The sequence below is a fragment of the Trichomycterus rosablanca genome, unplaced genomic scaffold (genome assembly GCF_030014385.1).
Source record: "Trichomycterus rosablanca isolate fTriRos1 unplaced genomic scaffold, fTriRos1.hap1 scaffold_112, whole genome shotgun sequence".
Taxonomy (NCBI): Eukaryota; Metazoa; Chordata; class Actinopteri; order Siluriformes; family Trichomycteridae; genus Trichomycterus; species Trichomycterus rosablanca.
This window is the reverse complement of record NW_026946951.1, coordinates 44,622-66,789: the sequence shown is the minus strand read 5'-3', so window position 1 is coordinate 66,789 and position 22,168 is coordinate 44,622. Positions and strand designations below refer to the sequence as shown.

Below are 22,168 nucleotides of genomic sequence, written 5' to 3'. Positions count from 1 at the left end.
AAAATGAAAAAGCGGGAAAAGCGGGACTCCCTAGCGCAAAAGGACCGAGGAAACCCCGGGCCTAGGCTAGGCAAAGGTCTAAGGCGCCGTACCCCTAATCCCAACAGCTTTCCAGCAGGGGCCAGTCACCAGCATTCGTCAATTACTCTTTCGTTTGACCGTTTATGAGGGTGCACCGTGCCAGGAGGCAATGCAATACCTGGTCGATGCGTGGAGTGGACGGAGCAAGCCCCTCTTCCGACTCCCAGGCCTAAAAATCCATTTAATATATGGTCCTCGGGTAGAGGACGTATCAGATATTAAACTGATAAGAACAGATACTACACTTGATCTTAGCCAAAAGGCCGAGAAGCGATAACCTGAAATAGGCGCCGGGCCACGGGCCCTACCTTTTGAGGGTCCGGACTAGTGGACGGCGCTGACCGGCCGCCTTCACGCCCACACACCTTCTGTCATTCCACCAGCAAAAGAGCAGCTTTGCAAAGACAAAGCCTTCAAAAAATAAGTTGAACTTGTCAACGTTCCTCTCCACGGAAATCTTTAGTAAAAGGCGAAAGATTTGTACGTGAATGAAGAGAAACTCCAGCCCTGCTCGCCGGTCGCCCAGGCCTCCGTAGGCCACCGGCCGCTCAAGGAAGAGGGCTCGAGGTAGAGCGACGAAAACCTGCAGCAAAAGCGCCCTTGGGTCGTCGGGTGGGTGACGAGGCAGCACAGCCTTTGCCTGGAGAAACACAGGGTGGGGGAAAATTAAGTCTTTCGCCTTTTTTTTTTTTTTTTTTTTTTTAAGTAAAATGGAGGGAAAATGAAAAAGCGGGAAAAGCGGGACTCCCTAGCGCAAAAGGACCGAGGAAACCCCGGGCCTAGGCTAGGCAAAGGTCTAAGGCGCCGTACCCCTAATCCCAACAGCTTTCCAGCAGGGGCCAGTCACCAGCATTCGTCAATTACTCTTTCGTTTGACCGTTTATGAGGGTGCACCGTGCCAGGAGGCAATGCAATACCTGGTCGATGCGTGGAGTGGACGGAGCAAGCCCCTCTTCCGACTCCCAGGCCTAAAAATCCATTTAATATATGGTCCTCGGGTAGAGGACGTATCAGATATTAAACTGATAAGAACAGATACTACACTTGATCTTAGCCAAAAGGCCGAGAAGCGATAACCTGAAATAGGCGCCGGGCCACGGGCCCTACGTTTTGAGGGTCCGGACTAGTGGACGGCGCTGACCGGCCGCCTTCACGCCCACACACCTTCTGTCATTCCACCAGCAAAAGAGCAGCTTTGCAAAGACAAAGCCTTCAAAAAATAAGTTGAACTTGTCAACGTTCCTCTCCACGGAAATCTTTAGTAAAAGGCGAAAGATTTGTACGTGAATGAAGAGAAACTCCAGCCCTGCTCGCCGGTCGCCCAGGCCTCCGTAGGCCACCGGCCGCTCAAGGAAGAGGGCTCGAGGTAGAGCGACGAAAACCTGCAGCAAAAGCGCCCTTGGGTCGTCGGGTGGGTGACGAGGCAGCACAGCCTTTGCCTGGAGAAACACAGGGTGGGGGAAAATTAAGTCTTTCGCCTTTTTTTTTTTTTTTTTTTTTTTTTAAGTAAAATGGAGGGAAAATGAAAAAGCGGGAAAAGCGGGACTCCCTAGCGCAAAAGGACCGAGGAAACCCCGGGCCTAGGCTAGGCAAAGGTCTAAGGCGCCGTACCCCTAATCCCAACAGCTTTCCAGCAGGGGCCAGTCACCAGCATTCGTCAATTACTCTTTCGTTTGACCGTTTATGAGGGTGCACCGTGCCAGGAGGCAATGCAATACCTGGTCGATGCGTGGAGTGGACAGAGCAAGCCCCTCTTCCGACTCCCAGGCCTAAAAATCCATTTAATATATGGTCCTCGGGTAGAGGACGTATCAGATATTAAACTGATAAGAACAGATACTACACTTGATCTTAGCCAAAAGGCCGAGAAGCGATAACCTGAAATAGGCGCCGGGCCACGGGCCCTACCTTTTGAGGGTCCGGACTAGTGGACGGCGCTGACCGGCCGCCTTCACGCCCACACACCTTCTGTCATTCCACCAGCAAAAGAGCAGCTTTGCAAAGACAAAGCCTTCAAAAAATAAGTTGAACTTGTCAACGTTCCTCTCCACGGAAATCTTTAGTAAAAGGCGAAAGATTTGTACGTGAATGAAGAGAAACTCCAGCCCTGCTCGCCGGTCGCCCAGGCCTCCGTAGGCCACCGGCCGCTCAAGGAAGAGGGCTCGAGGTAGAGCGACGAAAACCTGCAGCAAAAGCGCCCTTGGGTCGTCGGGTGGGTGACGAGGCAGCACAGCCTTTGCCTGGAGAAACACAGGGTGGGGGAAAATTAAGTCTTTCGCCTTTTTTTTTTTTTTTTTTTTTTTTTAAGTAAAATGGAGGGAAAATGAAAAAGCGGGAAAAGCGGGACTCCCTAGCGCAAAAGGACCGAGGAAACCCCGGGCCTAGGCTAGGCAAAGGTCTAAGGCGCCGTACCCCTAATCCCAACAGCTTTCCAGCAGGGGCCAGTCACCAGCATTCGTCAATTACTCTTTCGTTTGACCGTTTATGAGGGTGCACCGTGCCAGGAGGCAATGCAATACCTGGTCGATGCGTGGAGTGGACGGAGCAAGCCCCTCTTCCGACTCCCAGGCCTAAAAATCCATTTAATATATGGTCCTCGGGTAGAGGACGTATCAGATATTAAACTGATAAGAACAGATACTACACTTGATCTTAGCCAAAAGGCCGAGAAGCGATAACCTGAAATAGGCGCCGGGCCACGGGCCCTACCTTTTGAGGGTCCGGACTAGTGGACGGCGCTGACCGGCCGCCTTCACGCCCACACACCTTCTGTCATTCCACCAGCAAAAGAGCAGCTTTGCAAAGACAAAGCCTTCAAAAAATAAGTTGAACTTGTCAACGTTCCTCTCCACGGAAATCTTTAGTAAAAGGCGAAAGATTTGTACGTGAATGAAGAGAAACTCCAGCCCTGCTCGCCGGTCGCCCAGGCCTCCGTAGGCCACCGGCCGCTCAAGGAAGAGGGCTCGAGGTAGAGCGACGAAAACCTGCAGCAAAAGCGCCCTTGGGTCGTCGGGTGGGTGACGAGGCAGCACAGCCTTTGCCTGGAGAAACACAGGGTGGGGGAAAATTAAGTCTTTCGCCTTTTTTTTTTTTTTTTTTTTTTTTTAAGTAAAATGGAGGGAAAATGAAAAAGCGGGAAAAGCGGGACTCCCTAGCGCAAAAGGACCGAGGAAACCCCGGGCCTAGGCTAGGCAAAGGTCTAAGGCGCCGTACCCCTAATCCCAACAGCTTTCCAGCAGGGGCCAGTCACCAGCATTCGTCAATTACTCTTTCGTTTGACCGTTTATGAGGGTGCACCGTGCCAGGAGGCAATGCAATACCTGGTCGATGCGTGGAGTGGACGGAGCAAGCCCCTCTTCCGACTCCCAGGCCTAAAAATCCATTTAATATATGGTCCTCGGGTAGAGGACGTATCAGATATTAAACTGATAAGAACAGATACTACACTTGATCTTAGCCAAAAGGCCGAGAAGCGATAACCTGAAATAGGCGCCGGGCCACGGGCCCTACCTTTTGAGGGTCCGGACTAGTGGACGGCGCTGACCGGCCGCCTTCACGCCCACACACCTTCTGTCATTCCACCAGCAAAAGAGCAGCTTTGCAAAGACAAAGCCTTCAAAAAATAAGTTGAACTTGTCAACGTTCCTCTCCACGGAAATCTTTAGTAAAAGGCGAAAGATTTGTACGTGAATGAAGAGAAACTCCAGCCCTGCTCGCCGGTCGCCCAGGCCTCCGTAGGCCACCGGCCGCTCAAGGAAGAGGGCTCGAGGTAGAGCGACGAAAACCTGCAGCAAAAGCGCCCTTGGGTCGTCGGGTGGGTGACGAGGCAGCACAGCCTTTGCCTGGAGAAACACAGGGTGGGGGAAAATTAAGTCTTTCGCCTTTTTTTTTTTTTTTTTTTTTTTTTAAGTAAAATGGAGGGAAAATGAAAAAGCGGGAAAAGCGGGACTCCCTAGCGCAAAAGGACCGAGGAAACCCCGGGCCTAGGCTAGGCAAAGGTCTAAGGCGCCGTACCCCTAATCCCAACAGCTTTCCAGCAGGGGCCAGTCACCAGCATTCGTCAATTACTCTTTCGTTTGACCGTTTATGAGGGTGCACCGTGCCAGGAGGCAATGCAATACCTGGTCGATGCGTGGAGTGGACGGAGCAAGCCCCTCTTCCGACTCCCAGGCCTAAAAATCCATTTAATATATGGTCCTCGGGTAGAGGACGTATCAGATATTAAACTGATAAGAACAGATACTACACTTGATCTTAGCCAAAAGGCCGAGAAGCGATAACCTGAAATAGGCGCCGGGCCACGGGCCCTACCTTTTGAGGGTCCGGACTAGTGGACGGCGCTGACCGGCCGCCCACACACCTTCTGTCATTCCACCAGCAAAAGAGCAGCTTTGCAAAGACAAAGCCTTCAAAAAATAAGTTGAACTTGTCAACGTTCCTCTCCACGGAAACCTTTAGTAAAAGGCGAAAGATTTGTACGTGAATGAAGAGAAACTCCAGCCCTGCTCGCCGGTCGCCCAGGCCTCCGTAGGCCACCGGCCGCTCAAGGAAGAGGGCTCGAGGTAGAGCGACGAAAACCTGCAGCAAAAGCGCCCTTGGGTCGTCGGGTGGGTGACGAGGCAGCACAGCCTTTGCCTGGAGAAACACAGGGTGGGGGAAAATTAAGTCTTTCGCCTTTTTTTTTTTTTTTTTTTTTTAAGTAAAATGGAGGGAAAATGAAAAAGCGGGAAAAGCGGGACTCCCTAGCGCAAAAGGACCGAGGAAACTCCGGGCCTAGGCTAGGCAAAGGTCTAAGGCGCCGTACCCCTAATCCCAACAGCTTTCCAGCAGGGGCCAGTCACCAGCATTCGTCAATTACTCTTTCGTTTGACCGTTTATGAGGGTGCACCGTGCCAGGAGGCAATGCAATACCTGGTCGATGCGTGGAGTGGACGGAGCAAGCCCCTCTTCCGACTCCCAGGCCTAAAAATCCATTTAATATATGGTCCTCGGGTAGAGGACGTATCAGATATTAAACTGATAAGAACAGATTTTTTTTTTTTTTTTTTTTTTATTGAAAAACGTGCATATTTCCATTCATACTTACATTGCATTTCATTTCATTGCTTTACATTATTACATTACATTTAATTACATTTGGTGTTACTTACAGACATTTTGTGACTTTGTCTCACCCTAGTCCCACCACCACATCGTCAAGTTTCGATTTTGCAGTTTTTAACTTAGTTTACCAGAATTTTGTTGTTCTTCTGGATCTTTGCCTACACTGCTTTGTTCCTTTCCCTGTTCTTTTAACCAGAGCACTTTTTTGTACTTGTACAAAACCGTACGGAAAAGGTTCAGTTGCCCCTTTTGTGCCTGCTTTCGAATAAACTCGCATCGCCTCCCCCATAGTGCTTTTTTCGCTTCAGATATTGCGATCCACAGATTAGCTGATTCATTTGCTTTTGTACCCCAGAGGACCAGGTCTCGGTTTAATTGACTTTCGCGTTTTTCCGGCCACCATTTTGAAATTGAGTCCCAGAGCTGGGCCACTACTGGACATGACCACATGGCATGCTCCACGGTTTCTTCCCCTCCACACCCCAGTGGGCATCTCGATGTACCACTACACCCATGGCGGAACATTCGTTCTCTAACCGGTAATCTTCTCAAGGCCGTTAACCAATGTAGGTCTCTGCTCTTCCCGTCCAGCCACTTTGGCTGAAGTGCTTCCCAATCGATGTCTGTTCGTGGCTTTTCCAGATTCAATCCTCCAATGTGTTCTTCCCTCCACCTTTCATACAGGCGTCTGTGGTTCATGATGAGCTTGCCTGACAGACACCATTTGTTGTTTCTTATGAGGCTTACTACTTTTTTGTAGTGTTCAGGGTAGTCCACCGACCATGGTTCTGTGCCTCTCCAGGGGACCACCTTTCGCAAGCTAAAGCCCAGCCAGAATCTGGCAAGGAGCGTCGCATTGTGACGTTCGTCACCTTGTGCCAATTTCGCTGCATTGGCCAGGTACAAGGCTGTTAGTTTTAAGGGGGCACACACTACTCCTCTCCCGCCTTTAGCTGTTTCCTGGTACATTATGCCTCTTGCTACCCACTCGCATCTTCCTCCCCATATGAAATCAAAAAATAGGCGCTCAAGTCGCCTCCCTGTCCAGAAGGGAACAGGAAACGCGTAGGCCAGGTGGACTAGGGTTGCGAAGACATCGCTGTTTATTGCTGCCACTCTCCCTGTCAGAGATAAATCTCTTGTTGCCCATCTTTCTATTTTTTGTCTTACCTTTGCTAGTTTTGCTTCCCAGTTTTTTATAGCACTTCCCTCTTTCCAGAACTGCACTCCCAAGATCCGGATCCCATCTTGGCACATGGGAAAACCACCTGGCACCTCCTGCCTACCTCGCCATGCGCCTGTACCTAGTACTGTTGACTTTGCTTTGTTCACCCGTGCCCCGGTAGCCTTGGAAAATTGTATAAGTGTCTGCTCCACTATCTGGAAATCCCCTTCTGAACTCATGAAAAGGGTGGCATCATCTGCATATGCTGACACTTTGGCTTGCACACCTTTCCCACCTGGGATATGGAGTCCTACGAATTTGGGCTCCGCTCGTAGTCGTGCCATGAGTGGCTCAAGAAAGATGATGTACAGCAGTGGGGAAAGTGGACAGCCCTGCCTTACTCCACCTGCTTGTTCTACTCCTTCCGAATAGTATCCGTTCACGTTTACTCGGCTTGTAGCGCCCTTGTAGAGGAGGCGCACCCATGACACATACGAAGGGCCAAACCCCATTTTATTGAGGGTGGCGAACAGAAACTGGTGGCTGACACGGTCGAAAGCCTTTTCCTGGTCTAGTCCCAGGATTGCTAAAGGCAGATTGCGTTGCTGTGCCCAGGCTATTGCATCTCTAACCAGTGAGATATTCAGGCTGTGCGACCGTCCAGGTACTCCGCACGTTTGGTCTGGGTGCACTACTGTACCGATCACGCCTCTCAGACGCAGCGTCAAAACCTTTGCCAAGATCTTGTAGTCGGTCGTGAGGAGCGTGATCGGCCTCCAGTTGGCCAGATCTGCCCTGTCACCCTTCTTATGCAGAAGGGTAATATGCCCTGTCCTCAACGATGGGGGGAGAATTCCCTCCTTTATTGCCTCCCTATAGATCTGCATGAGGTCCGGACACACAACCGACCAGAAAGCTCTATACCACTCGGCCGGCAGTCCGTCGCCCCCTGGGGCTACCCCACCCTTCAGGGTGGCAATGGCCTGCTCTAATTCATTTTCTGTGATGTCGGCCTCCAATTTTGCACGGTCTTTCTGAGTAAGTTCTTGACTAATGCCCTTAAGGAAACTGGCTGCCTCCTGTTCATCCGTAGACCTCTCCCGGAAAAGGTCTTTGTAAAAGGTTGCCACCACTTCAAGCATTTCCTCTTTAGATGTCATTAGATGATCCCCTACTTTAACCCTACTCATGTGGGCTCTTTTTTGCCGCGTTCTTACCGTGTTGAAAAAGTATCTTGTTGGCCGCTCATCAAAGAGCAGTTTTTGTTGGCCTGCCAGACCACAAAAACGCCTTGCCTCTGTAGTGAAGTGCTCTTTTAGGTTCATTCTAGCCACCCTGCTTCCTTCTATATTGCCTTCCCTCCATGCACTCTGCAAGACCCTTGACCATCGGGCTACCTTCTCCCTTTCTTTTCTTGCCTTCTGCCTTCCCCACTGTTGGCAGAAAATCCGCACCTTGGTTTTCAAGTGTTCCCACCATTCCGCCCATGTCTTGTAAAGTCCTTTCAAGGCTTGCCACCCAACATAAAGTGACCTAAAGGTCTGGCAGAAGTTCTGATCCTGTAGATATGTTATGTTTAGTTTCCATAGACCTGGTCCTCTCCTTCCCTTTTCTATCCTTACCGTAATGCTCACTAGGCAGTGATCTGTACACCAATGTGGCTCTACTCTGAAACTGTCAACCTTTGTGCCTTCCTGTACCATTATATAATCCAATCGTGAGGCATTCCCTCTCGAATTCCTCCACGTTGCTCTCTCCCTATCTTCTGATGTTTTTGCTGTATCTAAAAGCCTGGCCCCTTTAAGAATTTCCTTCAGCTCTATCTCCTCTTCTAAGTTGGTATTCAGGTCCCCCCCTACCCACAGGAGTCTGTTGGTTTGAAGGAGTGGCTCTAGCTCTCGGAAGAAACCCCTTCTCCTGCCTCGAGTTGCTGGAGCGTAGATGCAAATAGCTCTAAACGGCACCCCTCTCCAAGTTCCATCAGTATAAAAGATTCTCCCTGGTACTGCCACTACTGTTTTGCTTACTACAAAATCGAAACTTTTAAACAATATTCCTACCCCATCCCCTTTTCCCTCCCCTGCCCCCCACACCGATGGACCCCATTCCCACCCTCTGGAAAACCAAGTCCCCTCTGCTTCTGTTCGTAGATGACACTCCTGGACAAAGATAACATCTAGTGGGAGTATCTCCAAGGACTTAAAAATTGCCATTCGTCTTACCGTCTGTCTCATGCCCCTTGCATTCAGGGTTGCTAATGTAAGTTTTCCTTCCATATCTTCAGATTTATTTTCCTTTCTACATGTTCTTTTTCCCTATTGTTTCTCCAATTACTTCTCTCTCTTTTTCTACTTTGAACGCTTACTCCTTCTTTTGTTCTCCAGCTCCTTTCCGACTGATTTTTCCTTCATCGTTGTCCTTCCCGCTGTCCTCCGAACTTAGGGACTCCATTTCACTTTCCAGGCCCAAGAAGCTGTATAGTCTTGCCTTTGTTCTCATTTTCTTGACCCCTTCGTCCTTTGTTATTCTGTCTTTTTCCTTATCCGTTTGGTGTGTTCCTTTTTTGCTCCTTTTTGCCTTGCCACTTTGTCCTTCTTCCTTGCTTGGGATTCGTCGCCTTGTCGGACCTTGCTGCTCGCTTTCCATTTCGGTTGTTGTCTCATCAGCGTTTTCTCTCCGTGGATCCTTGTGGTGGTGTTTGTTCTGGTTATTGCCTTTCTCTTTGTTCTCTTTCTCCACTCTTTCTCCCCAAGTTAGTGAGCTGTGGCTGGTTGTGGGATCTGTCGATGTTTCGGTGTCTTGTGGTTCTGCAGGGTTGGTCTCCGACTCCTTTCCCTTTCCAGATTCCATTGTTTCCTCCACTACTGCATCTCCTTCTCCCTCCTCTGCTTCCGCCTGCATCTCTGTCAAGGCCTCACCTTCTCCAGTCTGATTTGTTGTTTTGTTGCCCAGTGCCTGGGTATAATCTTCATCCTCCATTCTTGGGTTTCCAGAAAACAGGCTTGCAAAAGTGTTGTCCCTTAACGGACAGCCCCGATACAGGTGGGCCTCGCTCCCACAAAGGCTACAGGTTCGAGGCGCTGTGCAGTTCGCCGCTATGTGTCCCTCCTGCCCACAGAATCTGCATCTGAGGCCCTGGCAGGAATCTTTGGTATGACCCAGAGCCCCACAGCGCCTGCAGTAGATCGGTTGACCTGGGTAGTGCAGATATCCTCTGTGTGGACCGATGGCAAAACTGCCAGGTGGGTGTTGTATGCCTCCAGCCGGATCCTCCCTCAGCAGGACGTTGTAACGTCGCCTTCCAGTCCAAATTCCAAAACGATCCTTCAGCCTCTCGCCAGTTGAAACTGATGCACAGTACCTTGATAAGAAGGCCCGGATATTTTCTTCCTCCACGTAAGGGTTGTAGAGGTGAACAATCATTGGGATTTCCTCGTTGGCAAACAGCGGCGAAGCTCTAATTCCCAGAAGTGCCGGATGTTCAAGGTCGCTGCTGCACTTACTGAAAAGCTTGTGGCAATCTTGAAGCGATACCATTGTAACATCGATGAATCTCGCTGATGTTGAGAAGTCTTGCAAGCAGAAGACCGCTGCTGTTTCCACGTTGCATAGTCCTCGTAGAATCCGGATCACCACCCAATCTCGTCCAAAACGATTCTTCACTTCCTCCGACGCATCTCCACAAAGCTCGAATCTGACCGTATTTCGAAGCCGCACCACTCGGGCCGGCCTGTTCGCTCCGTCTCTCGACATCACACTTGATCTTAGCCAAAAGGCCGAGAAGCGATAACCTGAAATAGGCGCCGGGCCACGGGCCCTACCTTTTGAGGGTCCGGACTAGTGGACGGCGCTGACCGGCCGCCTTCACGCCCACACACCTTCTGTCATTCCACCAGCAAAAGAGCAGCTTTGCAAAGACAAAGCCTTCAAAAAATAAGTTGAACTTGTCAACGTTCCTCTCCACGGAAATCTTTAGTAAAAGGCGAAAGATTTGTACGTGAATGAAGAGAAACTCCAGCCCTGCTCGCCGGTCGCCCAGGCCTCCGTAGGCCACCGGCCGCTCAAGGAAGAGGGCTCGAGGTAGAGCGACGAAAACCTGCAGCAAAAGCGCCCTTGGGTCGTCGGGTGGGTGACGAGGCAGCACAGCCTTTGCCTGGAGAAACACAGGGTGGGGGAAAATTAAGTCTTTCGCCTTTTTTTTTTTTTTTTTTTTTTTTTAAGTAAAATGGAGGGAAAATGAAAAAGCGGGAAAAGCGGGACTCCCTAGCGCAAAAGGACCGAGGAAACCCCGGGCCTAGGCTAGGCAAAGGTCTAAGGCGCCGTACCCCTAATCCCAACAGCTTTCCAGCAGGGGCCAGTCACCAGCATTCGTCAATTACTCTTTCGTTTGACCGTTTATGAGGGTGCACCGTGCCAGGAGGCAATGCAATACCTGGTCGATGCGTGGAGTGGACGGAGCAAGCCCCTCTTCCGACTCCCAGGCCTAAAAATCCATTTAATATATGGTCCTCGGGTAGAGGACGTATCAGATATTAAACTGATAAGAACAGATACTACACTTGATCTTAGCCAAAAGGCCGAGAAGCGATAACCTGAAATAGGCGCCGGGCCACGGGCCCTACCTTTTGAGGGTCCGGACTAGTGGACGGCGCTGACCGGCCGCCCACACACCTTCTGTCATTCCACCAGCAAAAGAGCAGCTTTGCAAAGACAAAGCCTTCAAAAAATAAGTTGAACTTGTCAACGTTCCTCTCCACGGAAACCTTTAGTAAAAGGCGAAAGATTTGTACGTGAATGAAGAGAAACTCCAGCCCTGCTCGCCGGTCGCCCAGGCCTCCGTAGGCCACCGGCCGCTCAAGGAAGAGGGCTCGAGGTAGAGCGACGAAAACCTGCAGCAAAAGCGCCCTTGGGTCGTCGGGTGGGTGACGAGGCAGCACAGCCTTTGCCTGGAGAAACACAGGGTGGGGGAAAATTAAGTCTTTCGCCTTTTTTTTTTTTTTTTTTTTTTAAGTAAAATGGAGGGAAAATGAAAAAGCGGGAAAAGCGGGACTCCCTAGCGCAAAAGGACCGAGGAAACTCCGGGCCTAGGCTAGGCAAAGGTCTAAGGCGCCGTACCCCTAATCCCAACAGCTTTCCAGCAGGGGCCAGTCACCAGCATTCGTCAATTACTCTTTCGTTTGACCGTTTATGAGGGTGCACCGTGCCAGGAGGCAATGCAATACCTGGTCGATGCGTGGAGTGGACGGAGCAAGCCCCTCTTCCGACTCCCAGGCCTAAAAATCCATTTAATATATGGTCCTCGGGTAGAGGACGTATCAGATATTAAACTGATAAGAACAGATTTTTTTTTTTTTTTTTTTTTTTATTGAAAAACGTGCATATTTCCATTCATACTTACATTGCATTTCATTTCATTGCTTTACATTATTACATTACATTTAATTACATTTGGTGTTACTTACAGACATTTTGTGACTTTGTCTCACCCTAGTCCCACCACCACATCGTCAAGTTTCGATTTTGCAGTTTTTAACTTAGTTTACCAGAATTTTGTTGTTCTTCTGGATCTTTGCCTACACTGCTTTGTTCCTTTCCCTGTTCTTTTAACCAGAGCACTTTTTTGTACTTGTACAAAACCGTACGGAAAAGGTTCAGTTGCCCCTTTTGTGCCTGCTTTCGAATAAACTCGCATCGCCTCCCCCATAGTGCTTTTTTCGCTTCAGATATTGCGATCCACAGATTAGCTGATTCATTTGCTTTTGTACCCCAGAGGACCAGGTCTCGGTTTAATTGACTTTCGCGTTTTTCCGGCCACCATTTTGAAATTGAGTCCCAGAGCTGGGCCACTACTGGACATGACCACATGGCATGCTCCACGGTTTCTTCCCCTCCACACCCCAGTGGGCATCTCGATGTACCACTACACCCATGGCGGAACATTCGTTCTCTAACCGGTAATCTTCTCAAGGCCGTTAACCAATGTAGGTCTCTGCTCTTCCCGTCCAGCCACTTTGGCTGAAGTGCTTCCCAATCGATGTCTGTTCGTGGCTTTTCCAGATTCAATCCTCCAATGTGTTCTTCCCTCCACCTTTCATACAGGCGTCTGTGGTTCATGATGAGCTTGCCTGACAGACACCATTTGTTGTTTCTTATGAGGCTTACTACTTTTTTGTAGTGTTCAGGGTAGTCCACCGACCATGGTTCTGTGCCTCTCCAGGGGACCACCTTTCGCAAGCTAAAGCCCAGCCAGAATCTGGCAAGGAGCGTCGCATTGTGACGTTCGTCACCTTGTGCCAATTTCGCTGCATTGGCCAGGTACAAGGCTGTTAGTTTTAAGGGGGCACACACTACTCCTCTCCCGCCTTTAGCTGTTTCCTGGTACATTATGCCTCTTGCTACCCACTCGCATCTTCCTCCCCATATGAAATCAAAAAATAGGCGCTCAAGTCGCCTCCCTGTCCAGAAGGGAACAGGAAACGCGTAGGCCAGGTGGACTAGGGTTGCGAAGACATCGCTGTTTATTGCTGCCACTCTCCCTGTCAGAGATAAATCTCTTGTTGCCCATCTTTCTATTTTTTGTCTTACCTTTGCTAGTTTTGCTTCCCAGTTTTTTATAGCACTTCCCTCTTTCCAGAACTGCACTCCCAAGATCCGGATCCCATCTTGGCACATGGGAAAACCACCTGGCACCTCCTGCCTACCTCGCCATGCGCCTGTACCTAGTACTGTTGACTTTGCTTTGTTCACCCGTGCCCCGGTAGCCTTGGAAAATTGTATAAGTGTCTGCTCCACTATCTGGAAATCCCCTTCTGAACTCATGAAAAGGGTGGCATCATCTGCATATGCTGACACTTTGGCTTGCACACCTTTCCCACCTGGGATATGGAGTCCTACGAATTTGGGCTCCGCTCGTAGTCGTGCCATGAGTGGCTCAAGAAAGATGATGTACAGCAGTGGGGAAAGTGGACAGCCCTGCCTTACTCCACCTGCTTGTTCTACTCCTTCCGAATAGTATCCGTTCACGTTTACTCGGCTTGTAGCGCCCTTGTAGAGGAGGCGCACCCATGACACATACGAAGGGCCAAACCCCATTTTATTGAGGGTGGCGAACAGAAACTGGTGGCTGACACGGTCGAAAGCCTTTTCCTGGTCTAGTCCCAGGATTGCTAAAGGCAGATTGCGTTGCTGTGCCCAGGCTATTGCATCTCTAACCAGTGAGATATTCAGGCTGTGCGACCGTCCAGGTACTCCGCACGTTTGGTCTGGGTGCACTACTGTACCGATCACGCCTCTCAGACGCAGCGTCAAAACCTTTGCCAAGATCTTGTAGTCGGTCGTGAGGAGCGTGATCGGCCTCCAGTTGGCCAGATCTGCCCTGTCACCCTTCTTATGCAGAAGGGTAATATGCCCTGTCCTCAACGATGGGGGGAGAATTCCCTCCTTTATTGCCTCCCTATAGATCTGCATGAGGTCCGGACACACAACCGACCAGAAAGCTCTATACCACTCGGCCGGCAGTCCGTCGCCCCCTGGGGCTACCCCACCCTTCAGGGTGGCAATGGCCTGCTCTAATTCATTTTCTGTGATGTCGGCCTCCAATTTTGCACGGTCTTTCTGAGTAAGTTCTTGACTAATGCCCTTAAGGAAACTGGCTGCCTCCTGTTCATCCGTAGACCTCTCCCGGAAAAGGTCTTTGTAAAAGGTTGCCACCACTTCAAGCATTTCCTCTTTAGATGTCATTAGATGATCCCCTACTTTAACCCTACTCATGTGGGCTCTTTTTTGCCGCGTTCTTACCGTGTTGAAAAAGTATCTTGTTGGCCGCTCATCAAAGAGCAGTTTTTGTTGGCCTGCCAGACCACAAAAACGCCTTGCCTCTGTAGTGAAGTGCTCTTTTAGGTTCATTCTAGCCACCCTGCTTCCTTCTATATTGCCTTCCCTCCATGCACTCTGCAAGACCCTTGACCATCGGGCTACCTTCTCCCTTTCTTTTCTTGCCTTCTGCCTTCCCCACTGTTGGCAGAAAATCCGCACCTTGGTTTTCAAGTGTTCCCACCATTCCGCCCATGTCTTGTAAAGTCCTTTCAAGGCTTGCCACCCAACATAAAGTGACCTAAAGGTCTGGCAGAAGTTCTGATCCTGTAGATATGTTATGTTTAGTTTCCATAGACCTGGTCCTCTCCTTCCCTTTTCTATCCTTACCGTAATGCTCACTAGGCAGTGATCTGTACACCAATGTGGCTCTACTCTGAAACTGTCAACCTTTGTGCCTTCCTGTACCATTATATAATCCAATCGTGAGGCATTCCCTCTCGAATTCCTCCACGTTGCTCTCTCCCTATCTTCTGATGTTTTTGCTGTATCTAAAAGCCTGGCCCCTTTAAGAATTTCCTTCAGCTCTATCTCCTCTTCTAAGTTGGTATTCAGGTCCCCCCCTACCCACAGGAGTCTGTTGGTTTGAAGGAGTGGCTCTAGCTCTCGGAAGAAACCCCTTCTCCTGCCTCGAGTTGCTGGAGCGTAGATGCAAATAGCTCTAAACGGCACCCCTCTCCAAGTTCCATCAGTATAAAAGATTCTCCCTGGTACTGCCACTACTGTTTTGCTTACTACAAAATCGAAACTTTTAAACAATATTCCTACCCCATCCCCTTTTCCCTCCCCTGCCCCCCACACCGATGGACCCCATTCCCACCCTCTGGAAAACCAAGTCCCCTCTGCTTCTGTTCGTAGATGACACTCCTGGACAAAGATAACATCTAGTGGGAGTATCTCCAAGGACTTAAAAATTGCCATTCGTCTTACCGTCTGTCTCATGCCCCTTGCATTCAGGGTTGCTAATGTAAGTTTTCCTTCCATATCTTCAGATTTATTTTCCTTTCTACATGTTCTTTTTCCCTATTGTTTCTCCAATTACTTCTCTCTCTTTTTCTACTTTGAACGCTTACTCCTTCTTTTGTTCTCCAGCTCCTTTCCGACTGATTTTTCCTTCATCGTTGTCCTTCCCGCTGTCCTCCGAACTTAGGGACTCCATTTCACTTTCCAGGCCCAAGAAGCTGTATAGTCTTGCCTTTGTTCTCATTTTCTTGACCCCTTCGTCCTTTGTTATTCTGTCTTTTTCCTTATCCGTTTGGTGTGTTCCTTTTTTGCTCCTTTTTGCCTTGCCACTTTGTCCTTCTTCCTTGCTTGGGATTCGTCGCCTTGTCGGACCTTGCTGCTCGCTTTCCATTTCGGTTGTTGTCTCATCAGCGTTTTCTCTCCGTGGATCCTTGTGGTGGTGTTTGTTCTGGTTATTGCCTTTCTCTTTGTTCTCTTTCTCCACTCTTTCTCCCCAAGTTAGTGAGCTGTGGCTGGTTGTGGGATCTGTCGATGTTTCGGTGTCTTGTGGTTCTGCAGGGTTGGTCTCCGACTCCTTTCCCTTTCCAGATTCCATTGTTTCCTCCACTACTGCATCTCCTTCTCCCTCCTCTGCTTCCGCCTGCATCTCTGTCAAGGCCTCACCTTCTCCAGTCTGATTTGTTGTTTTGTTGCCCAGTGCCTGGGTATAATCTTCATCCTCCATTCTTGGGTTTCCAGAAAACAGGCTTGCAAAAGTGTTGTCCCTTAACGGACAGCCCCGATACAGGTGGGCCTCGCTCCCACAAAGGCTACAGGTTCGAGGCGCTGTGCAGTTCGCCGCTATGTGTCCCTCCTGCCCACAGAATCTGCATCTGAGGCCCTGGCAGGAATCTTTGGTATGACCCAGAGCCCCACAGCGCCTGCAGTAGATCGGTTGACCTGGGTAGTGCAGATATCCTCTGTGTGGACCGATGGCAAAACTGCCAGGTGGGTGTTGTATGCCTCCAGCCGGATCCTCCCTCAGCAGGACGTTGTAACGTCGCCTTCCAGTCCAAATTCCAAAACGATCCTTCAGCCTCTCGCCAGTTGAAACTGATGCACAGTACCTTGATAAGAAGGCCCGGATATTTTCTTCCTCCACGTAAGGGTTGTAGAGGTGAACAATCATTGGGATTTCCTCGTTGGCAAACAGCGGCGAAGCTCTAATTCCCAGAAGTGCCGGATGTTCAAGGTCGCTGCTGCACTTACTGAAAAGCTTGTGGCAATCTTGAAGCGATACCATTGTAACATCGATGAATCTCGCTGATGTTGAGAAGTCTTGCAAGCAGAAGACCGCTGCTGTTTCCACGTTGCATAGTCCTCGTAGAATCCGGATCACCACCCAATCTCGTCCAAAACGATTCTTCACTTCCTCCGACGCATCTCCACAAAGCTCGAATCTGACCGTATTTCGAAGCCGCACCACTCGGGCCGGCCTGTTCGCTCCGTCTCTCGACATCACACTTGATCTTAGCCAAAAGGCCGAGAAGCGATAACCTGAAATAGGCGCCGGGCCACGGGCCCTACCTTTTGAGGGTCCGGACTAGTGGACGGCGCTGACCGGCCGCCTTCACGCCCACACACCTTCTGTCATTCCACCAGCAAAAGAGCAGCTTTGCAAAGACAAAGCCTTCAAAAAATAAGTTGAACTTGTCAACGTTCCTCTCCACGGAAATCTTTAGTAAAAGGCGAAAGATTTGTACGTGAATGAAGAGAAACTCCAGCCCTGCTCGCCGGTCGCCCAGGCCTCCGTAGGCCACCGGCCGCTCAAGGAAGAGGGCTCGAGGTAGAGCGACGAAAACCTGCAGCAAAAGCGCCCTTGGGTCGTCGGGTGGGTGACGAGGCAGCACAGCCTTTGCCTGGAGAAACACAGGGTGGGGGAAAATTAAGTCTTTCGCCTTTTTTTTTTTTTTTTTTTTTTTTTAAGTAAAATGGAGGGAAAATGAAAAAGCGGGAAAAGCGGGACTCCCTAGCGCAAAAGGACCGAGGAAACCCCGGGCCTAGGCTAGGCAAAGGTCTAAGGCGCCGTACCCCTAATCCCAACAGCTTTCCAGCAGGGGCCAGTCACCAGCATTCGTCAATTACTCTTTCGTTTGACCGTTTATGAGGGTGCACCGTGCCAGGAGGCAATGCAATACCTGGTCGATGCGTGGAGTGGACGGAGCAAGCCCCTCTTCCGACTCCCAGGCCTAAAAATCCATTTAATATATGGTCCTCGGGTAGAGGACGTATCAGATATTAAACTGATAAGAACAGATACTACACTTGATCTTAGCCAAAAGGCCGAGAAGCGATAACCTGAAATAGGCGCCGGGCCACGGGCCCTACCTTTTGAGGGTCCGGACTAGTGGACGGCGCTGACCGGCCGCCCACACACCTTCTGTCATTCCACCAGCAAAAGAGCAGCTTTGCAAAGACAAAGCCTTCAAAAAATAAGTTGAACTTGTCAACGTTCCTCTCCACGGAAACCTTTAGTAAAAGGCGAAAGATTTGTACGTGAATGAAGAGAAACTCCAGCCCTGCTCGCCGGTCGCCCAGGCCTCCGTAGGCCACCGGCCGCTCAAGGAAGAGGGCTCGAGGTAGAGCGACGAAAACCTGCAGCAAAAGCGCCCTTGGGTCGTCGGGTGGGTGACGAGGCAGCACAGCCTTTGCCTGGAGAAACACAGGGTGGGGGAAAATTAAGTCTTTCGCCTTTTTTTTTTTTTTTTTTTTTTAAGTAAAATGGAGGGAAAATGAAAAAGCGGGAAAAGCGGGACTCCCTAGCGCAAAAGGACCGAGGAAACTCCGGGCCTAGGCTAGGCAAAGGTCTAAGGCGCCGTACCCCTAATCCCAACAGCTTTCCAGCAGGGGCCAGTCACCAGCATTCGTCAATTACTCTTTCGTTTGACCGTTTATGAGGGTGCACCGTGCCAGGAGGCAATGCAATACCTGGTCGATGCGTGGAGTGGACGGAGCAAGCCCCTCTTCCGACTCCCAGGCCTAAAAATCCATTTAATATATGGTCCTCGGGTAGAGGACGTATCAGATATTAAACTGATAAGAACAGATTTTTTTTTTTTTTTTTTTTTTTATTGAAAAACGTGCATATTTCCATTCATACTTACATTGCATTTCATTTCATTGCTTTACATTATTACATTACATTTAATTACATTTGGTGTTACTTACAGACATTTTGTGACTTTGTCTCACCCTAGTCCCACCACCACATCGTCAAGTTTCGATTTTGCAGTTTTTAACTTAGTTTACCAGAATTTTGTTGTTCTTCTGGATCTTTGCCTACACTGCTTTGTTCCTTTCCCTGTTCTTTTAACCAGAGCACTTTTTTGTACTTGTACAAAACCGTACGGAAAAGGTTCAGTTGCCCCTTTTGTGCCTGCTTTCGAATAAACTCGCATCGCCTCCCCCATAGTGCTTTTTTCGCTTCAGATATTGCGATCCACAGATTAGCTGATTCATTTGCTTTTGTACCCCAGAGGACCAGGTCTCGGTTTAATTGACTTTCGCGTTTTTCCGGCCACCATTTTGAAATTGAGTCCCAGAGCTGGGCCACTACTGGACATGACCACATGGCATGCTCCACGGTTTCTTCCCCTCCACACCCCAGTGGGCATCTCGATGTACCACTACACCCATGGCGGAACATTCGTTCTCTAACCGGTAATCTTCTCAAGGCCGTTAACCAATGTAGGTCTCTGCTCTTCCCGTCCAGCCACTTTGGCTGAAGTGCTTCCCAATCGATGTCTGTTCGTGGCTTTTCCAGATTCAATCCTCCAATGTGTTCTTCCCTCCACCTTTCATACAGGCGTCTGTGGTTCATGATGAGCTTGCCTGACAGACACCATTTGTTGTTTCTTATGAGGCTTACTACTTTTTTGTAGTGTTCAGGGTAGTCCACCGACCATGGTTCTGTGCCTCTCCAGGGGACCACCTTTCGCAAGCTAAAGCCCAGCCAGAATCTGGCAAGGAGCGTCGCATTGTGACGTTCGTCACCTTGTGCCAATTTCGCTGCATTGGCCAGGTACAAGGCTGTTAGTTTTAAGGGGGCACACACTACTCCTCTCCCGCCTTTAGCTGTTTCCTGGTACATTATGCCTCTTGCTACCCACTCGCATCTTCCTCCCCATATGAAATCAAAAAATAGGCGCTCAAGTCGCCTCCCTGTCCAGAAGGGAACAGGAAACGCGTAGGCCAGGTGGACTAGGGTTGCGAAGACATCGCTGTTTATTGCTGCCACTCTCCCTGTCAGAGATAAATCTCTTGTTGCCCATCTTTCTATTTTTTGTCTTACCTTTGCTAGTTTTGCTTCCCAGTTTTTTATAGCACTTCCCTCTTTCCAGAACTGCACTCCCAAGATCCGGATCCCATCTTGGCACATGGGAAAACCACCTGGCACCTCCTGCCTACCTCGCCATGCGCCTGTACCTAGTACTGTTGACTTTGCTTTGTTCACCCGTGCCCCGGTAGCCTTGGAAAATTGTATAAGTGTCTGCTCCACTATCTGGAAATCCCCTTCTGAACTCATGAAAAGGGTGGCATCATCTGCATATGCTGACACTTTGGCTTGCACACCTTTCCCACCTGGGATATGGAGTCCTACGAATTTGGGCTCCGCTCGTAGTCGTGCCATGAGTGGCTCAAGAAAGATGATGTACAGCAGTGGGGAAAGTGGACAGCCCTGCCTTACTCCACCTGCTTGTTCTACTCCTTCCGAATAGTATCCGTTCACGTTTACTCGGCTTGTAGCGCCCTTGTAGAGGAGGCGCACCCATGACACATACGAAGGGCCAAACCCCATTTTATTGAGGGTGGCGAACAGAAACTGGTGGCTGACACGGTCGAAAGCCTTTTCCTGGTCTAGTCCCAGGATTGCTAAAGGCAGATTGCGTTGCTGTGCCCAGGCTATTGCATCTCTAACCAGTGAGATATTCAGGCTGTGCGACCGTCCAGGTACTCCGCACGTTTGGTCTGGGTGCACTACTGTACCGATCACGCCTCTCAGACGCAGCGTCAAAACCTTTGCCAAGATCTTGTAGTCGGTCGTGAGGAGCGTGATCGGCCTCCAGTTGGCCAGATCTGCCCTGTCACCCTTCTTATGCAGAAGGGTAATATGCCCTGTCCTCAACGATGGGGGGAGAATTCCCTCCTTTATTGCCTCCCTATAGATCTGCATGAGGTCCGGACACACAACCGACCAGAAAGCTCTATACCACTCGGCCGGCAGTCCGTCGCCCCCTGGGGCTACCCCACCCTTCAGGGTGGCAATGGCCTGCTCTAATTCATTTTCTGTGATGTCGGCCTCCAATTTTGCACGGTCTTTCTGAGTAAGTTCTTGACTAATGCCCTTAAGGAAACTGGCTGCCTCCTGTTCATCCGTAGACCTCTCCCGGAAAAGGTCTTTGTAAAAGGTTGCCACCACTTCAAGCATTTCCTCTTTAGATGTCATTAGATGATCCCCTACTTTAACCCTACTCATGTGGGCTCTTTTTTGCCGCGTTCTTACCGTGTTGAAAAAGTATCTTGTTGGCCGCTCATCAAAGAGCAGTTTTTGTTGGCCTGCCAGACCACAAAAACGCCTTGCCTCTGTAGTGAAGTGCTCTTTTAGGTTCATTCTAGCCACCCTGCTTCCTTCTATATTGCCTTCCCTCCATGCACTCTGCAAGACCCTTGACCATCGGGCTACCTTCTCCCTTTCTTTTCTTGCCTTCTGCCTTCCCCACTGTTGGCAGAAAATCCGCACCTTGGTTTTCAAGTGTTCCCACCATTCCGCCCATGTCTTGTAAAGTCCTTTCAAGGCTTGCCACCCAACATAAAGTGACCTAAAGGTCTGGCAGAAGTTCTGATCCTGTAGATATGTTATGTTTAGTTTCCATAGACCTGGTCCTCTCCTTCCCTTTTCTATCCTTACCGTAATGCTCACTAGGCAGTGATCTGTACACCAATGTGGCTCTACTCTGAAACTGTCAACCTTTGTGCCTTCCTGTACCATTATATAATCCAATCGTGAGGCATTCCCTCTCGAATTCCTCCACGTTGCTCTCTCCCTATCTTCTGATGTTTTTGCTGTATCTAAAAGCCTGGCCCCTTTAAGAATTTCCTTCAGCTCTATCTCCTCTTCTAAGTTGGTATTCAGGTCCCCCCCTACCCACAGGAGTCTGTTGGTTTGAAGGAGTGGCTCTAGCTCTCGGAAGAAACCCCTTCTCCTGCCTCGAGTTGCTGGAGCGTAGATGCAAATAGCTCTAAACGGCACCCCTCTCCAAGTTCCATCAGTATAAAAGATTCTCCCTGGTACTGCCACTACTGTTTTGCTTACTACAAAATCGAAACTTTTAAACAATATTCCTACCCCATCCCCTTTTCCCTCCCCTGCCCCCCACACCGATGGACCCCATTCCCACCCTCTGGAAAACCAAGTCCCCTCTGCTTCTGTTCGTAGATGACACTCCTGGACAAAGATAACATCTAGTGGGAGTATCTCCAAGGACTTAAAAATTGCCATTCGTCTTACCGTCTGTCTCATGCCCCTTGCATTCAGGGTTGCTAATGTAAGTTTTCCTTCCATATCTTCAGATTTATTTTCCTTTCTACATGTTCTTTTTCCCTATTGTTTCTCCAATTACTTCTCTCTCTTTTTCTACTTTGAACGCTTACTCCTTCTTTTGTTCTCCAGCTCCTTTCCGACTGATTTTTCCTTCATCGTTGTCCTTCCCGCTGTCCTCCGAACTTAGGGACTCCATTTCACTTTCCAGGCCCAAGAAGCTGTATAGTCTTGCCTTTGTTCTCATTTTCTTGACCCCTTCGTCCTTTGTTATTCTGTCTTTTTCCTTATCCGTTTGGTGTGTTCCTTTTTTGCTCCTTTTTGCCTTGCCACTTTGTCCTTCTTCCTTGCTTGGGATTCGTCGCCTTGTCGGACCTTGCTGCTCGCTTTCCATTTCGGTTGTTGTC

The 22,168-nt window shown here is 49.6% G+C and overlaps 21 non-coding genes across 21 annotated transcripts; all 21 read right to left on the bottom strand.

Moving 5' to 3' along the window:
* Window positions 1-165: 165 nt before the first annotated feature.
* Window positions 166-356, bottom strand: LOC134304656 (U2 spliceosomal RNA). Its single transcript, XR_010008054.1, has one exon. It is a non-coding gene; the product is annotated as a U2 spliceosomal RNA (small nuclear RNA).
* Window positions 357-473: 117 nt separating this feature from the next.
* On the bottom strand, window positions 474-588 carry LOC134304634 (U5 spliceosomal RNA). Its single transcript, XR_010008033.1, has one exon. It is a non-coding gene; the product is annotated as a U5 spliceosomal RNA (small nuclear RNA).
* A 376-nt stretch (window positions 589-964) lies between these two features.
* LOC134304644 (U2 spliceosomal RNA) lies at window positions 965-1,155 on the bottom strand. The gene has a single exon (XR_010008043.1). It is a non-coding gene; the product is annotated as a U2 spliceosomal RNA (small nuclear RNA).
* Window positions 1,156-1,272: 117 nt separating this feature from the next.
* On the bottom strand, window positions 1,273-1,387 carry LOC134304632 (U5 spliceosomal RNA). Its single transcript, XR_010008031.1, has one exon. It is a non-coding gene; the product is annotated as a U5 spliceosomal RNA (small nuclear RNA).
* Window positions 1,388-1,765: 378 nt separating this feature from the next.
* LOC134304552 (U2 spliceosomal RNA) lies at window positions 1,766-1,956 on the bottom strand. Its single transcript, XR_010007964.1, has one exon. It is a non-coding gene; the product is annotated as a U2 spliceosomal RNA (small nuclear RNA).
* Window positions 1,957-2,073: 117 nt separating this feature from the next.
* LOC134304630 (U5 spliceosomal RNA) lies at window positions 2,074-2,188 on the bottom strand. Its single transcript, XR_010008030.1, has one exon. It is a non-coding gene; the product is annotated as a U5 spliceosomal RNA (small nuclear RNA).
* A 378-nt stretch (window positions 2,189-2,566) lies between these two features.
* LOC134304633 (U2 spliceosomal RNA) lies at window positions 2,567-2,757 on the bottom strand. The gene has a single exon (XR_010008032.1). It is a non-coding gene; the product is annotated as a U2 spliceosomal RNA (small nuclear RNA).
* Window positions 2,758-2,874: 117 nt separating this feature from the next.
* LOC134304629 (U5 spliceosomal RNA) lies at window positions 2,875-2,989 on the bottom strand. The gene has a single exon (XR_010008029.1). It is a non-coding gene; the product is annotated as a U5 spliceosomal RNA (small nuclear RNA).
* Window positions 2,990-3,367: 378 nt separating this feature from the next.
* On the bottom strand, window positions 3,368-3,558 carry LOC134304620 (U2 spliceosomal RNA). Its single transcript, XR_010008020.1, has one exon. It is a non-coding gene; the product is annotated as a U2 spliceosomal RNA (small nuclear RNA).
* A 117-nt stretch (window positions 3,559-3,675) lies between these two features.
* LOC134304628 (U5 spliceosomal RNA) lies at window positions 3,676-3,790 on the bottom strand. The gene has a single exon (XR_010008028.1). It is a non-coding gene; the product is annotated as a U5 spliceosomal RNA (small nuclear RNA).
* Window positions 3,791-4,168: 378 nt separating this feature from the next.
* On the bottom strand, window positions 4,169-4,359 carry LOC134304608 (U2 spliceosomal RNA). The gene has a single exon (XR_010008014.1). It is a non-coding gene; the product is annotated as a U2 spliceosomal RNA (small nuclear RNA).
* Window positions 4,360-4,468: 109 nt separating this feature from the next.
* Window positions 4,469-4,583, bottom strand: LOC134304776 (U5 spliceosomal RNA). The gene has a single exon (XR_010008167.1). It is a non-coding gene; the product is annotated as a U5 spliceosomal RNA (small nuclear RNA).
* A 375-nt stretch (window positions 4,584-4,958) lies between these two features.
* On the bottom strand, window positions 4,959-5,146 carry LOC134304601 (U2 spliceosomal RNA). Its single transcript, XR_010008008.1, has one exon. It is a non-coding gene; the product is annotated as a U2 spliceosomal RNA (small nuclear RNA).
* A 5,108-nt stretch (window positions 5,147-10,254) lies between these two features.
* On the bottom strand, window positions 10,255-10,369 carry LOC134304627 (U5 spliceosomal RNA). The gene has a single exon (XR_010008027.1). It is a non-coding gene; the product is annotated as a U5 spliceosomal RNA (small nuclear RNA).
* A 378-nt stretch (window positions 10,370-10,747) lies between these two features.
* On the bottom strand, window positions 10,748-10,938 carry LOC134304596 (U2 spliceosomal RNA). Its single transcript, XR_010008005.1, has one exon. It is a non-coding gene; the product is annotated as a U2 spliceosomal RNA (small nuclear RNA).
* Window positions 10,939-11,047: 109 nt separating this feature from the next.
* Window positions 11,048-11,162, bottom strand: LOC134304775 (U5 spliceosomal RNA). Its single transcript, XR_010008166.1, has one exon. It is a non-coding gene; the product is annotated as a U5 spliceosomal RNA (small nuclear RNA).
* Window positions 11,163-11,537: 375 nt separating this feature from the next.
* Window positions 11,538-11,726, bottom strand: LOC134304607 (U2 spliceosomal RNA). Its single transcript, XR_010008013.1, has one exon. It is a non-coding gene; the product is annotated as a U2 spliceosomal RNA (small nuclear RNA).
* Window positions 11,727-16,834: 5,108 nt separating this feature from the next.
* On the bottom strand, window positions 16,835-16,949 carry LOC134304625 (U5 spliceosomal RNA). The gene has a single exon (XR_010008025.1). It is a non-coding gene; the product is annotated as a U5 spliceosomal RNA (small nuclear RNA).
* Window positions 16,950-17,327: 378 nt separating this feature from the next.
* LOC134304584 (U2 spliceosomal RNA) lies at window positions 17,328-17,518 on the bottom strand. Its single transcript, XR_010007994.1, has one exon. It is a non-coding gene; the product is annotated as a U2 spliceosomal RNA (small nuclear RNA).
* A 109-nt stretch (window positions 17,519-17,627) lies between these two features.
* LOC134304771 (U5 spliceosomal RNA) lies at window positions 17,628-17,742 on the bottom strand. Its single transcript, XR_010008164.1, has one exon. It is a non-coding gene; the product is annotated as a U5 spliceosomal RNA (small nuclear RNA).
* A 375-nt stretch (window positions 17,743-18,117) lies between these two features.
* Window positions 18,118-18,306, bottom strand: LOC134304606 (U2 spliceosomal RNA). The gene has a single exon (XR_010008012.1). It is a non-coding gene; the product is annotated as a U2 spliceosomal RNA (small nuclear RNA).
* Window positions 18,307-22,168: the final 3,862 nt, after the last annotated feature.